Raw genomic sequence first — 24272 nt, forward strand, 5'->3', positions numbered from 1 at the left:
CTCCTGAAACCCTCATCTTTTGGGCGGCATCTTTGTGGGACCTCTTTCAGGCTCTCTCCCATCAGACCTAGAGGTCTGTTGGGCACTGGATTTGGGGTCTATTGTCTCCTTTTAGGATACTGGAAGATGTTATGTTGTAGAGGAGTCTCGCTTCAGGGCTAAATTTAGTGCTACAGGTGGGACAACCTCTGTGGACACACAGTTGTTGACCCTCAGTGTGGAATTGGCCATTCCGTATCTAAATGGTTCAGAGACAGAGTATACCCTGAAATTTCCCTTTGAGATGCATACTTAGAAATTGAAACAAAATTGTCTCTAGATAGCTTGATAAAAAGAAACTAATTTGTTTTTGTACTGTTGAATGGCTACGTTATACCCTTGATAAGCAAGAGTCCTGGCCTATCCATGCCATCCTCAATTATAATACCATCCTCCAAGCATATCCCAAGATTCCCCTTTGAGGTGCATATTTACAGATTGAAAAAAATTCTGTTTAAATCAGGTCTAGGCAGCTTGGATCCTCCCTTGGGGAGTGGCTGCACTGGACTTTCTCCCTCAGGTCTGGGGAGCGTTAGGATAGATTTTGGGAAAGAAAATTAGGGGACAGAATAAGCATGCAGAAGGGAATGGAATGCTGGAATCAAGAGCACCCTCTTGGAATCTGGGGTTCAGAATCTTGGGAGCTTCATGGCCATCTGAGAGTGGTACCCTGACTCTGGTATCGAGAGCATCTCCTGGACCCAGCTCTGAGCTCCTGGAGGCTTCTGATTTGTTCCAGTGAAGAAACTAGCAAGATCCTGACATTGCTCAAACCACCTGTGACACTGATGCTGCTTGGAAGAAACTGAACATCAAGAAAGGGTTGGCCACAATGACTTACTCTACCCTCGAAGAGGCTCAGACCTCAGTGGGGCAGATTTGACCACACCCTGTATCTGCCTTTCCTCTACTCTGATTCAAATATTTCTTTCATGGGCTTAGCCTAGAAATTAGATCAGATAGCAAGGGGACATTGAGATCCGAGAGAGTAGACAAGGTTCAGATTTACCTTCCTCTTCTGCTGCATGGAGGAAGAGGGTTGATCTTGAACAAAAAGGGATTAGAGCATCCAATGCTCTTCATGAACCATCTCCCATCATGGCAGCAATTAATTACTAGTGAGACATGCCTACTTTGGGATTTTTAAATGTCTTGCACTTTTAAAACTAAGGCTTTTCTTTCTTTTTTTTTCTATTTGCGGAACAACCTATTCTCAATTATCCTCGGTTTTGTGCTAAAGAGAGATAAATAAGAAGTCCTCATAAATCTCCCTTTCTTGTCTGTGAGCCAGAAGGAAGTAATTCTTAAATCTCTCTATTAGAATTCTTTATTGATATTTTATTTCAAAATTCTGATCATGTATATATGTGGGTTAAGAAAATAACTTCCTAATTTTAATTATGTTTGTTGGACAGTGAAACTTCAATCTGTACGGAAAAGCCATGGATCACTTTTTTTTAAAACAGGCTTTTTTAGCAGTATAGCCTCAAGAAGACTGTGTTCCATCCTTATCTACTTTTCCATCATAAGAGGTTTAAGGAGAAAATGGATTTAAGTGGTGAAACTTATAAAAAATAGATTTTTATTTAAAATCATCATAATGGTTTTCATCTCAATGTATTAAAATTGACTAACTTTATTCTTACATTTAACTTCCTGATCTTGAGAACAGATAATCAGCCTGCTTGTCAAAAAGCTTGTTTTAAAGTTTTACAGCACTTAAAAAGTTAAAAAGCAACTACTTAACAAGATGAAGTTCAAACGTATAATAACAAAAGACAGTAAATAGCGGAGGGAACCCTGAGAATTGGTGCAAGTTAGGAATACTGGGAGGAAAAAAGGTTTCAAATCTCTAAATTTAAAATAGACCCTGTAATACTAAATGCCTTTTGAAATATTTTTAAAACATATTACTTGTGTTGCTGCTAAAATATGTATTTTATGTATTGTTTGGATATAAACAAAAGCTCATTGTACACCAATCCTAAGTGGTTACCTCAGTTTACCAATTTGTACTATTTATAACTGATGAGTACTATGCTAAAGCTACAATGTTTCAATGATGTAATCCTTTAAATCAGGATTCTTTGGGGTTCCTGATTAGCAATTGAAGTGGTAAGGAATGAAATGTTTATTTGACTTATTATGGTAAAAGCAAGTCAGAGAAGGTATGTTGGGTTTGAACACAAAGAAAGAGGGACTTTGATCTAAAGTCTGTAAAGCTTGGGTATGCATATCTGTGAAGGGAGAAGAGAAGTTGTGTTCTGCTTTCTAAGCAGAGGATTTCAAGGAAAATAGAGAGAGAAAGAGAAAAGGTGAAAGAGAACGAATAGATGTTTTGCTCTCATAATTGAATTTCTAACTTAGGCATAATTTCTAGAATTGATGGATGTGGTTTTGGAAAATCACAAATGATTCTGGAATTTCTCTGGAAAATTGCCCTAGAGAGAATCCTGACTGAACTTGTCTTAATACAACTTGTCTTTTAAGGCAAAAAAGGCTTCTGGGATCCAAAGGTGCCAAAGTACTCTAAAAATAGAGAAAGTCCTATGATCGTTAGAAAGGCAATCTAGGTCTCCACTTGGACTGGACCTTTCTGATCTTCTAGGCTGCTAATTCTTGAGTGATATATTGATGGCATGAACCAGTGACAGCTCCAGCTTGTACTTGAAGCCACTCACTATGTGTCCTTTGGGATGTGAGGAAATATTTTCTCTGTTTGCCTTTTCCTTTGTGACAAATTCCCATAATGCAAATTGTAAAATTAAAGTTTCCATTTTCCCAAACGACCTACTGGTGTAATAATTGCAAATAATCAAATTGTTAGGGAGCATACTTTGAGAAGTAAGTGAAGTTTATTAATAAATGGCTTGTATTTTCTGCCTTGATTTACCATGATTGAAATTTGGATCTTGTGCTTGGAAATATAACCCAAAGCTTTTTGAATTTCTTCCAGAATCTGGGGTAAAGAAATTCATCTCTAAAATATTGTTAGTCAAGTGTTTATAGATGCCATATTAATGTGGGCTTTGCAAAAGGATATTCTATAACAGAAACCTCCCATACCATCTCTGAAAACAACTTAGGAATCCAGTTTCCTAAAGGGATCCATTCCTATCACAAGATGATTTCTGAAGATGGAGTCTGTTGGCTAAGATGCCCAAAACTAAGGTTTAACATCAATTTCTATGCTATTCATTTTCTCTGTTTATACCTGCTGCTCTAGTTTTTGCCCCTCTACACTTCTGTCTTAGGGACCGATCTCCCCCTTGGGACCTGTCTGCCAATCTGGGGAAACAGTTACTGAACATGTCCTGCAGATCTCCTGTTATAAAGAGTATAAAGATCCCAGAATTGATGTCATCTGGGAACAGCTTTCCATCCATGCTCTTTCACCTAGGAGGCAGTCTTCCACCTATGCTGTCCTCCTGGTCAGATTCAACATTACATTCTAAATTAATAAATTTCTTTTTATTTTTAAGCTGTTTTGGAGTCTTGCATCCTTGCAAAAGGTACCCTGGGGTTTACCTCAGGCCCCCAAAACATGCTGATATGACATAAATTTATTCTGGGGCTGGACCTTTGATTTTATTAATATAGGGGACTCCTGGTGAGGAAACTCTGTCTACTAATACAGGTTAGCACCTGTATTTCTCATCTTAGAGAATTGCCTGGGAGATTTGATTTGATTCACCTAGGGTCATTTACTTTCTATGTATTTGAGACATCATTTGAATCAGGCATTTTTTACTCTAATTCTATTTCTATAAACTATAGTCTAAAAAGTTTGATTATGACTTTTTTGAGCAGCAATATGGAACCAAAGGGTATCACTTGAACAATAAATAACTTGGAGTATATTCTCATTTTGCCTTGATGTGTTTTAACTGAAACATTCATAATAGGCTGCAGTCTTGAACTTCATATTTCTTGAGACCTATCTGCATTAGCATTGGTCTCGACCTTATTTATTGGTATTTTACAGGCATATTTAACTAAACTAGGGCCTATCATAAACTAAACAAAACCAGGAAGGGAGCTGGAAGAGCAAGGACAAATTGAAGGACTAATCATCATTTCGTAAAGTCTCAGAAGCATAGTCCCAAATAAACCACCTCAATTATAGACATGATTCTATTCACCTGGTTGGTCCTTTCTACTCCCCTATGTCTATCACAGGTTTTCTTTTTTGCAGCATACCCCTTATATTGAAATTTTGTCATGACTCTTCTTCCATTCAAATGATTTCATCTATGTATTATTTGAAGTTGTATTCTGGTAGACCTTTCCAAAATTTTTTGCTACCTGCCTTTTCTCATATTAACATTAAATTGCAAGAATTTAGGACATTTTATGATCAATTAGAGTCACTTATTTCCAAAATTAATTTAATTATTTGGGACATTGATATTAATTGGATCCATTAGTCTTGACTTGAAAAAGACAATGTTGTATATAAAAACAATGAAAAAAAAAGGATTAAAGCAGCTGGCAAATTGTCCTCCCTTCACTCCACCCAATCCCTGGTGCATTATAAAGAGAACAACAATTTCCTAATTGACTAGGTATTAGCAAAACAACCTAAGAAAATTAGATTAGTCAAAGCATTCCCAGATGTTATTTTTAACTGATGATCACTATGTTTTTAATAGAAAATGAAGCATTTTAAATTGCTCAAGAATGAGAAACAAATGAGAACAAGGAATTCCAATCTTTTATTGAAGAGATCTCTAAGATATAATTAAGGATGACTGAAATCAGCTTTAAGATCTGATATTGATTATGCCTGGGAATACTTAAGCCTTTGATTTATATATATTTCTGTTAGTATTTTTTTAGAACAGTCAAAGTTCAGTGTGATTCTGAGTTACACCCTATTGGACCAAATCCTCTAATGAAACATGCCACATGGAAACTCTTTCCTTCTCTTTAACGAAAACAAAGAAGACAAGGAATCATAATTTGATACTGAATGATACTATACATATATGTTGCCTTTTTGTGTGAGAAAAGAATATCATTTTAAAATCCTTGGAAATATCATAGAGAACCATCCACCAACCTGAGAAGATATTTATGAATTTCTTAATGGTTTAGGGAAAATGGTATATTCAGTAGTCAATAGATCTTGTAATACTTTATTATTTCTCCTTAGACACTATTACGAGTTGGAAAAATCATATTGCTATATATTGAAGTAGGTAGAAAAAATCTGAATCCCCAAAGACCCAAGAAACCAGCCATTTCACAATTTGTATTCCCAAGGAGCCAGAGAGTCTGTGAACTTCCCCTGGGAACTGTAAAAGGCTGACACTTCAGGCCATAGCTAAATTCATGGCAGGATATATGGCTCCATGGATAGCACCAGAATACTGAGAAATGGCAGAAAGTATAAACAAAGTCTACCCTCTGTGAGTTATTATTTGCTGTGTATGTAGAATGCCTACATGGGCACATATATATGATTTGATCAAAACTACCAATCACCTCCTTTGGCCACCAAAAGAAGGCTTCCTGTCTTCTTTGTACTTCTATACATTCAATAGCCTACCCTTTCCTCAGGGCAGTTCTCATTAGGAGACCTGCCTGGACCAGCAAAGTAAAGGTTCCTTTAATTTGAACTTCTGGGTATCTGGAGTGTGTACCACTTCAATATACATTTATATATCTCCCCCTATCTTTAGGGGGGGGATAGATATTTCTCTTCCCCAGAGGAATATTCTGATGCCACACTGAAAAAAATATTTGACACCCTGCAACATAGAGACCATTCTCCTGCTTCCACCATAGCAACCAGCATATAACTCAATGAGAATAAATTCATTGTTTCTGAGAAATAATGGTGATGAATTTGCACCTCAATATTTCCCTCCAAAAATTAAAGATGGCTTTTCAAGTGATTACTAAGTGGTTTAGTGAAACTCAACTTTCAGAGTAGACAGATGAAGATTGAAAAAACCCTGATCCTAGAGATCTTAAAATTCTGTGAGATAAAAGGGAAATTTTTTGAATAAAGTATAAATCTCTGTCCCTATAAGACTGTCAATATTATGCTTAGATGAAATTGTTAAAATGTAAGCTTTTTGAGGATAGAAGTGGTTTCATTCTTTGCATTTGTAACCCCAGCATAATGTCTAGCACATATGAGAATTTAATCAATGTTTATTAATTGATATATAGACAAATGATGCGCTCATTCTCAGCTAAAGAGCCTTCCATAATCATATGGATGATTACATTGATTATGGTACTGTTGAACACTTGTACTATTTTAATAGTCACGAAGGGGACAACTGTAACAAATGGACATAGGAGGACACAAACAATAGATTAATTAAAATCAACAAAACAAAACACCAATCAAAAAATAGAATACTTGACTATCCTGACACTCTGAAAGGACAAAGAGTGTCATCAGATAATAGAGATCAGCTAAGGAAGATCTAAGGGAAAGCACTAATAAGAATTATTATGTAGAATTAAAAGACATGGGAAGATAGATATCTTTTGCAATGCATTGGTGGAGGCTCTACACTAATGAGACTACAAATAAAAACATAATAAAGGAACTCCAAACAATCCAAAATTTTAGAACATCAATTTAAAACCTCAAAGCACATCCTTCAGATGACTCTGTACATAGAAAGCTGCAGCAATGGAAAGATTACTAGAATGTGTCTTTCTGCTTGCACCCCAAATCCTTTTCTTACCCATATTCTTATGATACCTTTGATTCCCATTAAGCTATTTCTTTGGGTTAAGGCATTTTTTTTTTAATTCTTACCTTCCATCTTGTAGTCACTTACTCCAAGGCAGAAGAGTGGTAAGGGCTAGGCAATAGGGGTTAAATGACTTGCTCAGGGTCCCAAAGCTGGGAAGTTTCTGAGGCCATATTTGAACCCAGGACCTCCCATCTCTAGGTCTGACTCTATCCACTGAGCTACCCAGCTGCCCCATGGTTATCCTCTACATTTTTGCTAAAATGTAGTCACATATTAAACCACAAAAATGTTATCACAAATTAGTTTAACAGAATACTCAGTTACTTTAGAGGGCATTGAGGAATCAGATAAAATTCAACTTTTTACTTAATATTTATGATAAAGTCAGATGAAAGCCACAGGAAGGTCAGATAGCGTTAATAAAACTGGGCACTCCTGGGGTAGGAGTTAGTTGAGACTCCTCTGACAAGCACCAAGCAACTGAAGGGACAATATTAGATCTTTAGACACCTGAAAGGTTTGGGACAAAGAAAGGAAGATAATTTGCAGGCTGTGCTGCGGCTTTACCAATAAACTTTGCTTAAAACATACACATATGCATTCATATATTAAACACATTCATACACATATAAACTACATCCTTTTGAAAATTACATTTTGCTGATGATTGCCACTCTGGATATACTATATAATTATAGCTTGTTGTTTAACTCTGTAATATTCTAGGCACATTATTATAATTTATATATTTCTTATGACTATTAGAATAATAACCTAATCCCCTTTACTCTGCACCCTACTGCTAAGGAAATCAGAATTTATGTTATAAATTTAGTGAAGCATATAGTAGCACTGAGCACTATATTCATATTCTCAATAGTATAAATTTAATCACCTTCCATGTCTTCTATTTTTTTCCAATTTATAAAATTAGGACAAATAATGTTTGTATTAGGACTTTCAGTCTTATTAAAGATTGCAAGTAAATTAGCATAACCATACACATGCACAATGCACACAGACACACATATCCCAAGGGAAATTAGATCAATCTTCAAAACAAAACAAGTGAATAAAAAGAAAAAAATCCTTAAAAATGAGAATCTTCATGTTTTGTCACCAACTCAGGCCAATCTTCTTTCTCAAAATGTTGTTCCCCCGACCAAGCTGTCCCCCCTATCCCACTGAGAGATTCCTTGTGGAAGCCTCCATTTTGGGGAATGTCCTTGGTTGTCCATGCCTTATCCCCATCCTCTTATGCTTCTAACTGTAGACTTTGCCACAGTGACCTCTCAGGTTCTCAGCTTTTCAGTTCCCTTCCAGATATTGTCATCTCCCATTAGAATATAAGTCCTTTGAGGAAAAGGACTGTCTCCCCGATCCCTACCCCCTTTTCTTTTTTCATATTTGAGCACTTAGTCGAGTGTTTCACATATGATGTTTCAGTTATTTTAGTGAGACCCTCCTCTTTATGACCGCATTTAGGGTTTTCTGTGCAAAAATATTGGAATAATTTCCTTCTTCCCAGGTCATTTTACAGATGAGGAAACTGAGGCAAACAGGGTTAATTGACTTGCCCAGGGTTACAAAGCTAATAAGTATCTGAGGTCAGATATTAACTCAGTCTTCCTGATTCCAGATCCAGTACTCTATCCATTATATTACCTATCTTCTGTTTAGAAATAGTAAATGCTTAATAATTTTTTCCCTGTCTCTTTATACATAAACATACAAATGCACATGTTTGTGTATATAAATGTATTATATACATATCACCAGGCTAAAGTTATTTAAACTTATTTTTAATATTGTAAACTTTATTGGTATAGTGAAATATATGAATATCTTTGCTTCCAAGAATCCAATATTGTAAATAGGTCCTCAGAGGTTTATAAAGATTCGATGGCACATCAATCATAAGATAAGGGATGATAAAGGAGACAGAATACGGTCTTAGTTATGTCTCTGAGTCCTCTTATTCTGGAAATGAGCATTTAGACATATATCAGCTGTGTCTGATAGAAGGTGTTTTGGTTGCTTAGCAGGGATCTGATTACTCATTTTGATTCACATTCTCATGTGGGCAGCAATTTTTTTTTTTCTCAGCTACGAGGGGAGGAATTTTTAAGCTTTTGTTTGTCTTTTTTTATAATCAACTTTGTCTGTCCTCCTAGAGGTGTGATGATGCACCTTTTAGAGACTGAATGTTCAACCTGCAACCCTCACACTGAATATGAGCCATTACTTTGCCCCAGACAGGGGAGGGAAGAAGAGTTCCCATCGGGCTGCTGGGTGGGTAGGTGGGTGGATGTGATGTGAGAAGTATCTTCACATGCATGAAGAGAGCGAGGGGATCAACCCTTTTGGCATGTTTGCCATAGGTTCACCAAGACTATTCTAGGGGAAAGTGGTTTTCCTTTCCTTTCAAATAGGCTTCAGTTCGACAAGGGGAAGAGTTGGTGCTCCCTTGTAGTGCTATTTTCTATCTAGCATCATCCAAATTTACATTGTTTTCTGGTTTTGGGAGGCCATAGAAATAGAAATCAGTAGAAATCAAATTATTCTGAGCTTAAATCTGCCTCTCCATGAACAGTTATTAATTTTACTTTTCATCACATTATGATCTGAAAAAGTTACATTAATTATTTCTGTTTTTTCTGTATTTGTTTGTGATGTTTTTATTCCCTAGAATATAGTCAGTCTTTGAATATGTACCATGTGCTACTGAAAAGAAAGTATACTCCTTTTTTATCCCTATCCAATTTTCTACAGATATCTATTAATTCTAAATTTTCTTACATTTCATTCACTTCCCTTACTTTTTTCTTATTTATTTTTGGTTCAATTTTCTAGTTCTGATAGGGGAGGGTTGAGGTCCCCCACTAGTAGGATTTTACTATTTCCTCCTTAAGATTTTTTTATTTCTCCTTTAAACATCTGAATACATTGAGTACTGATATTTCTTTATTATTTATACTGCCTTTTATCAAGATATAATTAACATATATCTTTTAACCAAATCTATTTTTATTTTAGTTTTGTCTGATATTTTGATTACTACTTCAGCTTTCTTAGTCTCAGTTACTATCCAATAGATTCTGCTCCAACGTCTTACCTTTACCTTGTGTGTATCTACCTGCCTCTAGTGTGTTTCTTGTAAACAACATATAGTAGGGTTCTGATTTTTAATCCATTCTGCTATCAGCTTCTATTTTATGGGTGAGTTTATCCCATTTATATCCACAGTTATAATGACCACCTATGTATTCTCCTCCATTTTGACTTCCTTTTAAAATTATGACATTTCTCCTTCATTCTTTCACTACCTTCCAATATTTTACTTTTAGTCAGTTTTCCCCTCCTCCTTCCTTATATTACTCCCATTCCCATAACCTCCCTTCCTATTCTTCTCTAATTATAGGATCTTTTGCTCACCCCTCACCTCTCTCTCCCTTTTATTATTCCCCTCCCCAAAACTGTTTCTCATTCCACTTCACTTTCTCTAAAATGATAAGATACAATTCTATATCCCAAAGAATCTGGCTGTTCTTCCCTTTCAGGGAATGAGAGTAAGTTTTAATTATTACCTGTTTTCAACTTCTTCCTCCCTTCCTTGTATTGGTCTTCCCTCCCCCCTGCCATGCTTCTTTATGTGATATATTTTGCTTCTCTTTTCCCATTTCTCTTAGTATTTTCCTCTTTTTCATTTCTAGTTTTATATTTTGTGACATATCATCCTAAACAGCCTATTATCCACCCCACTATGTATACTTTTAACTACTATGATAATGATAAAAAATTTTGAGAATTATTTAATTCATTATTTTTATTATATTTATTCATTTTATTAATATTATTATTTTATTAATATAACCACATAACATATTAATATATTACATTTTATATATTAATATAATCTAAATAAGAAATTATTATTCTATTATTTTAATATATTAATAAATATATATATATATTCATTATAATTATGTAATTAATTAAGAATTAAGGTATCCTGATGGTGACAGAATACTATTATGCTGAAAGGAATAATCAACTGGAGGAATTCCATGTGAACTAGAAAGACCTCCAGGAATTGATTCAGAAGAAAAGGTTTAGAACCAGGATAACATTATACACAGAGACTAATACACTGTGGCACAATCGAATGTAATGGATTTCTCTACTAGCAGCAATTCAATGATCCAGAGGAACTTATGAGAAAGGATGTCATCCAAATCCAGAGAAAGAACTATGGGAGTAGAAACAGAATAAAAAACATATGATTGAATACATGGTTCGATGGGCATATGATTGGGGATGATGTCTTTAAATGATCGCTCTATTGAAAATATTAATAATATGGAAATAGGTTCTGAACAATGATACATTTAAAATTCAGTGGAATTGCTCATTTGCTCTGGGAGAGGGGAGGGAGAACAGGAGGGGAAAATATGAATCATGTAACCATGAAAAAATATTCTAAATTAATTAATTAAATAAAAAATGAAAAAACCCTATTACAGATATTATTCAATATGGAAATATAAGCTATTTGATATTGTTGAATTCCTTATTTTTTCTATTTTTTTACCTTTTTATGCTTCTTTTGTATTTCATATTTGGGACTCAATTTTTCTGTTCAAGTCTTATCTTTTCTATAGGAATGTTTGGAAATTTTCTATTTTATTAAATAGCCATACTTTCCCCTGTAAGAATATACTCAGTTTTGATAGGTAGTTGATTCTTGGTTGTAAGACCAGTTTCCTTGCATTCTGGAATATCATATTCTAAACCTTCAACATAGAGGTTGCCACATCCTGTGTGATCCTGACTGGGGCTCCAAGATATCTGAACTCTTTCTAGCTGCTTATAATATGTTCTCCTTGGCCTGGGAGCTCTTGAACTTGGATATAATATTCCCAAGAGTTGTTATTTGGGGATTTAATGCAAGAAGTGTTCTGTGGATTCTTTCAATCTCTAGTTTACTATCTTGTTCAAGGATATCAGGGCAGTTTTCTTGAATAATTACTTGTATTTTATTGTTTATGCTTTTTTTTGTCAGGACTTGTATAGTACAAGAATTCTTAAAATTTCTCTCTTGAATTTATTTACCAGTTGTTTTTTTAATTAAATTATTTCTTATTTTCCATTCTTTGAATTTTTTTATTGTTTTTTGATGGCTTGTGAAGTTATTAGCTTCTAATTGCCTATTATAATTTTTAAAGACTGAATTTCTTCTCAGGCATTTTGATCTTCCTTTTCCAATTGCTCCATTCTCCTTTTCAAGTCATTTTTTTCATCTTTTGACTTTTTCTTTTTCTCTCATTTTCCAGTTGGTCAATTCTGACTTTTAAAACACTATTTTCTTGTTTTAATTCATGTGCCTCTGTTTCCAGATGGTCTATTTTGCTTTTTAAGCTGTTTTTTTCCTTTTGACATTTTTCTTCAAACTATCTTATTTGATTTTCTAAATTCCTTTTTGAGCTCTTCCAGAGCTTGATCCCAATTCCCTAGATTTTTTTAGGTTTTCCTTTGAAGTTAATTGGATCCTGTCAACCTCTACCAGTTCTTTTCTTTGACCTGTATCCTGGTAGAAGCTTTCAATGGTTGCCTCCTTTTTTTTTTAATTTACCCTTCCCCATCTGTATGGAATGTAAACTTTCTCCTCTATTAGTTTACTGGAACAGGGTGTTTGAGCTGCTCTTGCCTGGAGGGAATCTTCAGTTTCCTCTCTCCTCTGATGGCATGCTGGATTAGAACAGTTGAGCTGACCTGCCATGCTAATCTTCATAGTAGCCAATTGCCATGAGGCTGAGGTTGCCCAACCAGATTTGTTCACCTTGCCCCCACCAAGTTCCTCCCTGCCAGCCACTGTCAGAAGCTTGTACCCCATGTGGTGAATCTGAGGTGCTCTGTCACAGTTGCAGCCCCACCTGGGAATCCCACAGTCAATTAGAGGCTGATCACAGATCTCATTGCAGTAGTTGGGTGAGGGATGTCTAGTCTCTCTCCCTTATGCTGTGGAAATTTACTCTGTACGCCTACCTTTCAAATTGTGTTCAGCTGTAGAGTCCTGAGGATCCTTCTTGTTGTTGGGTTTGGTTTTCTGTCTTTTTATAAAGTTTTTAAAGACTGTTATGGAAGAATAGTCACAGAGGTTTTGGCTTTTGCTGCTACTAAGCTTCCATCTTGACTCCCTCCTATCAGGCTGTAACATATTTAGTGGCAATTGACAGGTGACATTTCTACAAGCATGGCTTCCAGGGACATGCCTTGGAAAATAGGGCTTTTGGACTCCACAATCTGGGCTGTTGCTTCCTTGTTATGTAGGGAGGTGGTAGTTCAAAGAGTAATGGTAGTTGAGGGGGTAGGAGATATATGAGCCATATGGCACACGCTTCTCTTATATCTTCCTTTGGAGGCTTGCAACTTTAGCTAGGCTTGTTTTTTGTTTGTTTGTTTGTTTTGTTTTTGTTTTTATTGTCCTACTAGTGGTTGGTTCTGTATTGACTAAAATGGTGGCCCTTCTCTACTAAACTTGATACAATTATGAGGGCTCCGGGAACACAGGAAAGAAGAAATACATATGGTCTGAAGGCCACTGTTGTTCCAAATACTATTAGAATTTGAGAACAAGGCTTTCTCTATCAGGTGTGAAGGAAAGTCTTTCATTCTCCCTCTAAAGTTACTGTATTTCTAATGTAGGCAGTTCAACAAAAAATGATATAATGAGCACAGTTGGTATAAATATATGTCACTGCTTCTGTACTTTACAAATAGTATTGCTGTTCACAAACACTTCCTTTCAAGGAATGAGTACTCCCAAATAGAAAAAAGTAGTATGAACCAAGATGATTCATTGGATAAATTTAAACTTCATTTTCTCATAGCATATTGTACATTCATTTTCTTCAGCTATGAAATAAAAATGGAACTGTTTGAAAATGTCAAATGCTTTCAAGCAGTGATCTAAAATTAAAATTTCATATTTGTCTTGATTGTTACATTTTCATAATTTTACCATCTGTCTAAATATTCTCCTTTATTAACAAGATTTTATTGATATGATTAAATATGTGAGTAAATAAGGGGCAAAGGATTCGACAACCTAATTTTAGGGTACTATCATTAGGAAAATAGGGTACCCTCATTTGATATATTTGAGATGTCTGTTTAAGAAAACCTCATGCATTTCTAATTTTTTTGAAAATCTGAATTATTTTCAAATATTTCTTTATTTTTATTTCTGCCCTATCTTGATATTTCCTATATTTTTCAATTACAGTTTTTTCTATTGTTAAATGAATGAGTCCATTAATCTCTTAAAAACTGTCACTAATAGTTATATCATTGAAGCAAGTGAACTATGTCATATATATTTGTTATAGACATCTCAAATAAAAAAGACTTATTGAAGCCAAGTTAGGTCTGTTCTTTAAGTTTAAACTCTAAATAAATTGGACATTTATTTAGAAGCTCATGAAGTCTGAAAAAGTTTCTCTTGATATCCCCTTTTATGAAAAATCTCATTTTTCTCTGCATTTTCTGTTTCTAGCTTCAATGGAGTATAAGTGGGAAATATCAGAAGAAACAGTGATTATTATGATTTGCACTGCTCATATTTTGCATAATCAAGCATTTCAATGCACTCACACATTTGTGAATGCCTTTTCGGAGCACACATCTGAATCTTTTTAATATCTCTCCATTACCATTGCTTTTACTGCCCTACTCGGAGAGCCATCATCCATGACCCCAATTTTCAAAATGGGCCAACTAAATAACAAAGACTAGATACATTTCCTAATCCCTTGAAACATTTTTAAAGCACAAGAACAGGTGGTTTGTTCAATATTTAGAAGAGACAAATTATGAATTACCAACTGAATATGGATCTGATTATTCAGTCACTATTGCTCACTTCAAAGTTGTTAAACTTCTTGAAAATAGAGGTAATGTTTAGAGACATCTGTGAAGATTTTAATCTTACAATATTTATTTCAATAATGCCACACAAATACATATTGCTGTTGTGTTAATAAGAGCTAGAACTACATATGTAGGGAAGAAGATGTCATGCCAAGAAACAGAATCCATATGGTTAGAAAGAAAATTTTATTATATATATCTATATATACATATATATAGACATATATATCTATCTATATCTATCTATCTATCTATCTATCTATCTATCTATCTATCTATCTATCTATATGTAACCCCTTCATTTCACAGCATCCAGCATCCATCCTCTGGAAGGAATAAATGTGAGGAACAAATGGCTAAATCTGATTGCCTATTAGAAAGATCAGGGAGATATGATGTAGTTTTTTCGTCCCCAGAAACTGTAATTGAAGGTCCCCGTATTAAAGGCTTCAGGGTAGAATGATGGAGGTGTTTAGAATAATCCTTACCAGTTCTACCATTGAATCTAAACCACTCCACCCCATCCCAAAGGACTGATGAGCTAATCATTGTGAGATATAAGATACAGCCATAGATTTCTTCTAGCTACAGGATCACCAAATAGAAAAGCATTGAATCTTGAATACAATGTGAGAGGAAATTACAGAAAATGCAGATTACATTATTTTTCATCCAAAAATAATTTGAATTGTACATAAAATATTATGTAAATATTGTGCTATAATATCAGTAGCTCTTTGTTGTTTTATTTTTTGCATTTGCAAGAGGGACAAAGTAAACACTAGAATTCCTAGTTTCAGAGAAATTAGTTTTCTCTATTTGGTTTGCTTAGTTCTAGGGAAGATTACAGTTTCATATCCTCCAGGAAGGTATAATATCATGCATTTTTAATGGTTCATATGTAAGGAATAAGGAACTATCTATTCTTATGGTAGGACCATATACCATGGACATGTAACTATGGTCCAATAAAATATGCAAGTCTAGGAAGAATTGTTTTGTTTTGTTTCTTGCCTAGAGAATAGGTAAAACTCTAAACACACAGTCCTTGTGGTTTCCTAAAGTTTGCATCCTTTTTATATCATTGACCTCTTGGATAGCCTGCTGAATCTTTATAATCCTCAGAAGAATGTTTGCTTTTTTCTTTCATTCATAATTGAAAGAAAAGCTAAATTTCAGTAAGAGATTAATGAAAATAAAATGCATTTTTTCCTATCCAAGTTCACTGATCCTCCTAAAATTTTCAAAAATTATTGAGGCATCTATGGTTTTAATATTAAGAACCCTTTCTCTGGATAAGCAATGATGCCCCCAAATAAGTATATAAGTAAAGGACAAACGCAGTCTTTTAGACTAAAGAATCCTTCTGAGTCATTTAACATTTCTATTCAGTGGAATCAAACACCATAACTATGAAAATGATCATTAAAATTTGATGTATGTTTCTTTTTGAATAGGATCAAGTGAGTGGCTGGCATAACCACCCAGTGGCTTAATATAGGGGATTCACTTGGGATTGATTTGTGTGTTTATGAATGTTTTTTTAAACTTTAGAGACACTGATATTCTTAGAATTCTGCAATTTCTTCAGAATTTTGATTTTTAAAAAAATCTTTTTTGGGGAATTTTTCTTTCCTGTCATGTAGAAATATAGCTAAATGTCTGGGACTTCAACCAAACAATGTTCTACCTATTTATTGTCTTAATTTCATCAAACGAATTCTCATTGACTTCTCTATTTGTTGTTGTATTTTTTTGTTTATTTTTTTTCTCTTAAAAGATAAGACTCATTCCTCGTTTCCTCCTCCTCTCACCAACAGGACACTTCTTCCCTTATTTTGTCCTATGTTCATTATTTATCAGGGTTGTTATTTCCTCTTCCTCCCAAAAGGATGAACCTAGGTTTTTGTGATGATTGTTGTTTTTCCTATAAAAGAGTAGAAGCTAAGGGGGCAGCTAGGTGCATTGAGTGCCAGGCCCAAAGATGGGAAGTCCTTGGTTCAAATCTGGACTCAGACAATTCCAAGGTATTTTACCCTGGGCAAGTCACTTAATACTCATTGTCTAGCCCTTACCACTCTTCTGCCTTGGAACCTATGCACAGTAGTCATTCCAAGCCAGAAGGTAAGGGTTTTATTTTTTTAAAAAAAAGGTAGAAGCTACCTCACAGCTGTGATTTGACTCATGGAGCAAAGTCTCAACCTGAAATTTTAGGGAAAGCATCTTCTTGTTAGACTCTGATCCTATTGACATTGCTTCTCTGTTAGGGCATGCTGGGAAATGTTTAATAATCAGCCATCTGAACCACAGAACACATTTTTAGACTTTATCTACATTATTAACATTTCTCCATCACTTTAAAAAAATGTAGACAATGAATGAAATTTTTAAAAAATGGTCTGTCAATTTCTGGTTGCTGAAAGAAAAAAAAAATCTGTTTTTGAACTTTTACTCCAATTAATAAGACAAAATTCAGAATAAGAAATTAAAAAGAATTTAATAAAAATATGTCAAGGTAGCAACATGTTGACAGGCTGATCAGTGGTAATCAGCTCAGGTGTGAGGGTGGGACAGCTTTTACTAACAAAACTTTCATAATGTGTAAGTAAAATTTTGAAAGATTCCCATCCATAAAAAAGTGGTTCTGTGCAACTTGGTTTCTCTCACCAGTATGTGACTTTGCATAGGGGGATAAGTGGGATACTTGACTTGGCTAAGTGCCAAATCTCAGGGAATACAGAAATGAAGACTTAGTGATGCCTCCTTCCAACACTTATTGACTTATTGATGTTTTTTAATACAGTGTTTGATTTGAAAATTTCAATGTAAATATTGACTTTTAAAATTTAAATTTAAATTTTCACACAGAAAATTTAATGATCTTTCAAGAGCACCTATGAACTATTTCAACACATTCCTGCTTCTTGGTCGATTAAGGGCTTAAAAAGGTCCAAACACATGGAGGTTTTCAGAGTTGTCAGTGTCCAGAGTTTATATCATTTGCCACACCATACTCAGTATACTAAGAGTGCTTACATAATAAACAAGGTAGAAAGTGCTTCAATATCCTTGTTGAGTATCATTTATCTTATATGGCTAGTAAACTCAATATCCACTATTAAATGACCAACAAAATAACAATTAATAAAATCTTGAGTCAGTCAAATCTTTTAAGTCCACCTTTGCTCAGCTTAGATAAACATCATTTCATTTTAATTTTATTACTATAATATATTTTTATCATTCCTTATGCCTATTCAAGTGTATTATCCTCTTATACTCCTGATTCATTTTAATTTGTAATCCGATTTTAAGTAAAAATGATGGTTCTTATTGAAAAGTGACCCTCTCTTGCTACCTGTAAATATGAGACAAGTCATTATTAAAACAAATTAAAAATTTACTTGACACTTGAATTCTTAGAGAATCGATTATGAAATTCTGTCCATTTCTAATATTTTATCAAGGTTGCACTTAATATGTACATAGGAAATTTTACTTAAGCTATTAGTCAGATGAGAAAGTAGACATATAAATATATATAAAGTAGACATACAAAAATGGTGTTTCCTTAGTCTCTTTCTGGATAAAATATTGTCTTTACTATTTTATATATATTTGTAACCATTTACTCTTAGATATCTTAAATATATTTAATAGTATGCTTTAAATTGTGTTGCCTCAAAATAAAAGAGGAGTTGAATCCAAGATGGAAGAGAAGGTACAGGGACCTATCTTCTTTCTACTACTCTGCCCTCCAAAAAAAAATGACGTATTATCTCAAAATGAATTGTGGAACAGCAATAACCACAAAAAGATAAGATGAAGTAATTTTTCAACCCAAAATAACTTATAAGTCCAGTAGGAGGGATCCAGTGGAGCAGAGCAGACCAGAGCAGGCCCCACTGAGGCAACAGAACTTGCACACTAGTGAACCAACAGCCAAGGCTTTCAGAACTGTCCACCACAGATATCAAAGAGGGTTCATACAACTTCTCAGAAGGAGATTACAGGGATCTCTTTACTGTCTCTGGGTGCAGGACTCAGGTCACATTGCCCATACTCAGAACCAGGTTATAGTTGTGGGGAACAGTCATAAAGTGAGGAAGAGCACCACCATATACAGCACTTGGAGCCACAAGGAAATAGCATTATTAGTTAGAAGAAGAATAAATAGATGGGGGGGGGGTAGAAGTTGAATACTATGGGGTAAATTATTAAACTAAACATAAAAGAAGGAGGAAGGAACATTCACAGTGGAGGGGAAGATGGAGGACTTGGACAGAAAAGTATGTGAACCTTAATTTCATAAGAATGGGTTTGATGAAGGAAGAACATACACAATCATTTGGCTATAAAAAGCTGTCTTACTACAGGAAACATGAGAGAAAAAGGATAAGAGAAAGGGCATGGGACTGACAGAAAAGAGGGCACATTTGGATAGGTGATGGTCAGACACTAAACAGAAATAAATGGGTTATAAATAATACCCAGTAATCATAATGTTGCAAAAGAACATTTTACAAGTCCCTTTAATAAAGGCCTCTTTTCTTAAATACACAGAGAAATCAGTTGAATATAAAAGAGTCATTCCCCAAATAATAAATTGTGAAAGTATATGAACAGGTAGTTCTCAAAAAAAATGACTAAAGCTCTCTATAGTCATGAAAAATTCTCTAAATCACTATTAATTAGAGTGTAAACCTTAAAATTTCTTAGACTTATGAATGTTGGAAATTTCCCCATTGGGAAATTTCATACTTGAAAAAATTTCCTACTGATAGTAAGAACTCTATTGGAATGTGAAACTCCTTGGCATGGGAGGATCCTTCTTCTCCCTACTTAAGACTACTTTAGGACAGAAACCTTTTGCTAAACAATGGAAAGGGCTTTGACCTATGCTTAAGCATAGAACAGGAAGTTCTTTGAGTCATGATTGATTTTAGAATTGATACAATAGAGATACTTGGAATGACAGAACCAGGTCTTGGAAACTATAATCTCCACCCTACTCAGAGTAACAGGATTTAGGAAGGGCTGCAACAAAGATCAAGATTTAATTATTTGAGAATATGACCTTCAACAGACATGTGCAAAGGAGAGAGACCTCTGGGAGGTCCTGGGTTAAGCTAGAGCCACCATTGGCACAGGGGAGACATCGACAGTGATTGGTAGATGTGAGAACTGAGGGGAGGGAACTTAGATTGTTTGCTTAAAGATCTGAGGAGGTGGCTCTGAAGGGGAACTCAGGAGGTTTATACTCTGAAGGAGGTCTGAGAGGAGAGAGGTCCTGGAGGGAGAGCTCCTGGAGAGGTCTTGAAGGAGGCTGTGGAAGGAGAACTCAGGAGGAGTCAGGAGGAGAATTCTCTGGAAACATTTCTTGAAAGGAGGCTCTCTTGAAGGTGGAGCCTGAGACTGGCATGAGAAGCCTTATCTAGAGAGATCTTGGGTGAGTGATAAAACCAACTGACTGATTTATCTCTTAGGACTGAGGTCTAGGCCTTATTGGCTTGAGGCCCTTCATTCTTATTCCTTTCTTACTTTCTCTCTTTTTCTATTGATTAATCAGTGTATTATAAATTAAATTTCTCTATAAAACCCAGTTGGCTTGGGCATATTCATAAATTGGGAATATATTCCCTGGTGACCATCATATATTTATATAAAACCAAGACACAGTAGAAAACATATTTCAGCGGTCATAATTGTCATATATTTCCCTTGCTCCCAAACATTTTAATTATCACATTTTATGGCTCCCACTCTCTTATCTACAACTATTTAATGCTCAAAACTAATTTAAATCTAACAAGAGAAACACATTAATATATTTCTGAGGTACTACCCAACATATATCAGATTGGTTATTTTAACAGAAAAGTAAAATGAAAAAAAAAACTTAGGGGGAATTGTAGGAAAGCTAGGATATTAATGAATTTTAGAGGGAGTTGTGTATTAATTCAATCATTCAGGAAAGCAAGTTATAGAAAAAGCTATGAAATAGTACATACCCTTTGAAATGGCAATACCATTACTAGGTTTGTATCAAAGAAATAATGAAAATAAAAATCAAAAAGGAGTTATATGTACAAAAATATTTAAAGCAGCACTTTTTAGGGGAAGGCAAAGCTTTAGAAAATGAGGGCTTACCCATCAATTGGGGGATGTCTGAGTAAGTTATAGTATATGATCATAATGCAATAGTATTTTGCTTAAGAAATGATAAGAAACTCTTTGTTATGGCAAAAAAATTGAAAAATAAGGGAATGCCCATTAATTGGAGGATGGTTGAAAAAATTGTGGTATCTGATGGTGATAGAATATTACTGTGCTGGAAGGAATAATGAACTGGAGGAATTCCATGTGAACTGGAAAGGCCTCCAGGAATTGATGCAGAGCAAAAGGAGGAGAACCAGGAGAACACTGTACACAGAAGCTGCAACATTGTGGGACAATCAAATGTAACAGACTTTTCTACTAGTAGCAATGCAATGATCCAAGACAATCCAGAGGAACTTATGAGAAAGAGAAAGAAAGTGGGAGTAGAAACACTGAAGAAAAACATACAAATCATGCAACTTAGTGGGGCTATGATTAGGGTTTGGGAATTAAAATATTAATCTATTGCAAATATGAATAATATGGAAATGGGTTTTGAATTATGATACATGTATAACCCAGTGGAATTTTCAGCTCAGGGAGGGGAAAGGAAAGAGCAGAAGAGCTGGGGGTGGGGGGATAAATCATGAATCAAGTAACCATGGAAAAAAATTCAAAATAAATAAATAAATTAAAAAAAAAGAAATGACAAGTAAGAGGAGCTCAGAAAAGCCTGGAAAGATTTATATGAACAGAAGCAAAGTGAAATAAGCAGAGCCAGGCAAACATTGTACAGTATCAGAAATATTAACAATGAATAACTGTGGCTACCCGGTATTCTTAGAAATATAAGAATCCAAAACTATCCCAAAGTACTCATGATAAAAAAAAAAATGCAATCTACTTCCAGAGAAAAAGAAATCCATGACTCCAAACCAAAGAATTTTTTTCACATTCTTAATTTCTTTTTCTATTTGAGTTTTCTTCCACAAGAAGATTAATATAGAAAAAATATTTTTTATTATTGAACATGCAAAATCCATATAAGATTGCTTAACATCTAAATGGGGGAGTGGGTTTATGGGTAATGGTAAAGAGGAGAGAGAAATTGAGATTCAATATTTTTTGAAAGATGATGGAAATTGATTTTCCATGTAGTTGTGCAAAAAAATACATTTTAAAAATTAAAAAAACAATCCTGCCTCCAGTATGGATTTCATCAGGTCTATATTTTTTTTAAACTTCATTTTTAAGTGTTTTTGTGGTAACTCATGTGGTAAACTGAGTACTGGGGTGGCAACATCCAATTACAATAGTTCTCTCCTTGTTTGGATTGAGAATATCATTAGGCACAGAAAAGTATTTATTTATTGAAATTCTCAATGTGATGAGGAACTAAAATATATCAAAGTACTTGAAAGATGTCATGCCCTCCTTAAACATTTTTAACAAACAAAACTTGAAATTCTGGAAAAAAGTTTCCATAAGAAGGAAGAAATTGCTTTGGAGTTTCATAGTCATGAAGAAAGGGGCAGATGGGGCCAATGTTGATTAATGGGTCAACCAATTTCAAATCTATAGGAACCAGGGAGGCATAAGCTTAACAAAATATGGCAAAAAATGGCAGAAGGAAAGAGTTCAGAAACATGAAGAAGAATGACCCTGGACACTGAACCAGTCCTAAGGAAAATAAGAGTAAACAATTTGAGGTACTTGACTACGTAGAGTATATATTTTGTGGCACTATACCTATTCTCTTGCTCGATGGAGATTTGAAAATCTGGTTCCATGTCTATTTGCTCTTAAATATAGTAACCCTATTATGGTCTTGAAGATAGGAAGAACCAAAGTCAAATCCTGCTTCAGACACAGTATATTTGTATGACCCTGAGAAAATCCCTTAACTTTTCTTTTTCTTATTTTCTTTATCTATACTATGGATATAATAATTCAACCTATTTCACAGGGTTGTTCCAAAAATCAAATGAGAATATATGCAAATCAACTTGAAAATCTTAAAGAACCATATAAGTTATATATAGTAATAGCATTATAAATGTTCTTGGGATTATATGTTCTAGCTAATATGACCTTAAATTCTTGGGAAAGTTATCTCCTCAACTACTCTTTTGTGAGATGAAATTATAAAGGAACAGCCTCAACTATAGAGGCTCTTGGCTTCCATGATTCTGCCTTTGGCAAAGTTACAAAATAAATATTCAGTCATTTCTGGATTCTTTTAAACCATTTTTTCCGGGGGAAGGATGACAGCTATTTTTATGTTACACTTCTTTAATATAACTAGCATCTTTAATTTTGTTTCTTTCAGCCTTTCTGAGTCAATAACTTTTAAAAAACAAGTTGTGATTATTGTAACTTCATGATGGTCTTTCTCTTATGAACAATTTCTTCAGATCTTTGTCCAAAGCAAAAAGTGATCTGTTTTAAATATGAATTAGTTACAGTGTCATTTCCTACCTGTAGAAAAGTGGACAATATTGTTTTGCTATATAGCCATTTAATACTTGCAATCTCTATCACTTTCTGATTAACTTCTTAAAGAAAATATAACTTATTAATTTAACTATAAGCCATGCAAGTGGCATATGAAGCTATATTCTTTAAAAATAAAAACTTTTATCCTAACACATTTGGAATTCCAGAATAACTAATTTTTGAAAACTCAAAGGGTCCCCTTCAATGATTTAGTTTAAAATCTTCATGAAAAGAATTTCCCAAATAACTTAACTAATGAGTAATCAAGGAGAACACAACACTTATGAAGGCAGTCCATCTCACTTTGGGCCAGTACTAGTTGTAAGAAAGTTTTACTGACATCAAAATAAAATTAAGCCAATTACTTCAACTGGTCCTCATAAGGTATAGCTGTATGACTCCATAAGCATTGTTACCTTCCTCTAAACATTCTATAGTTATCAATTTCTTTCTTGAGCCATGAAGCCCAGAACCACAGTGAACAAGATTCTCCACAATGGGTCTAAAGAGAGCAGAGTACAGTAGGTCTGTCACCTCCCTATTCCTAGAAAGTATTCTTATTTTGATGTAGCCCCATATTCACTTTTTTCACTGTTCTCACTTTATCCAAACTAATGACAAACTCAAGGAGAAATGAGGGGCCCCTTAGCTTTGTATAAAAATCTCTGTGGGCCTTATATTGACAGAGTTGTAAGATGTATTTTTTGTGTTTTTATTCATTTTGTTAAATATTTCACAAATATATTTTAATCTAGCCTTTTGACACTAAGAAGTTTTGTGTCCCATTGGCTACGTTTGTGTGATACCACTGCAATAAAACCCCTATATCTTTTCTAGAACACTTATTATCTAACAAGTTATACTACATATTGAATTTGGGAAGTTAAATTTTTACCCAAGTTTAAGAAGCAGCATGGCGTGCTAAAAAGAAAGCTGGTCTCAAATCTAGAAAGACCTTTGTTCAAGTTGTGAGTTTAAAACATACTC

The sequence above is a fragment of the Monodelphis domestica genome, chromosome 3, assembly GCF_027887165.1.
Source record: "Monodelphis domestica isolate mMonDom1 chromosome 3, mMonDom1.pri, whole genome shotgun sequence".
Classification (NCBI taxonomy): Eukaryota; Metazoa; Chordata; class Mammalia; order Didelphimorphia; family Didelphidae; genus Monodelphis; species Monodelphis domestica.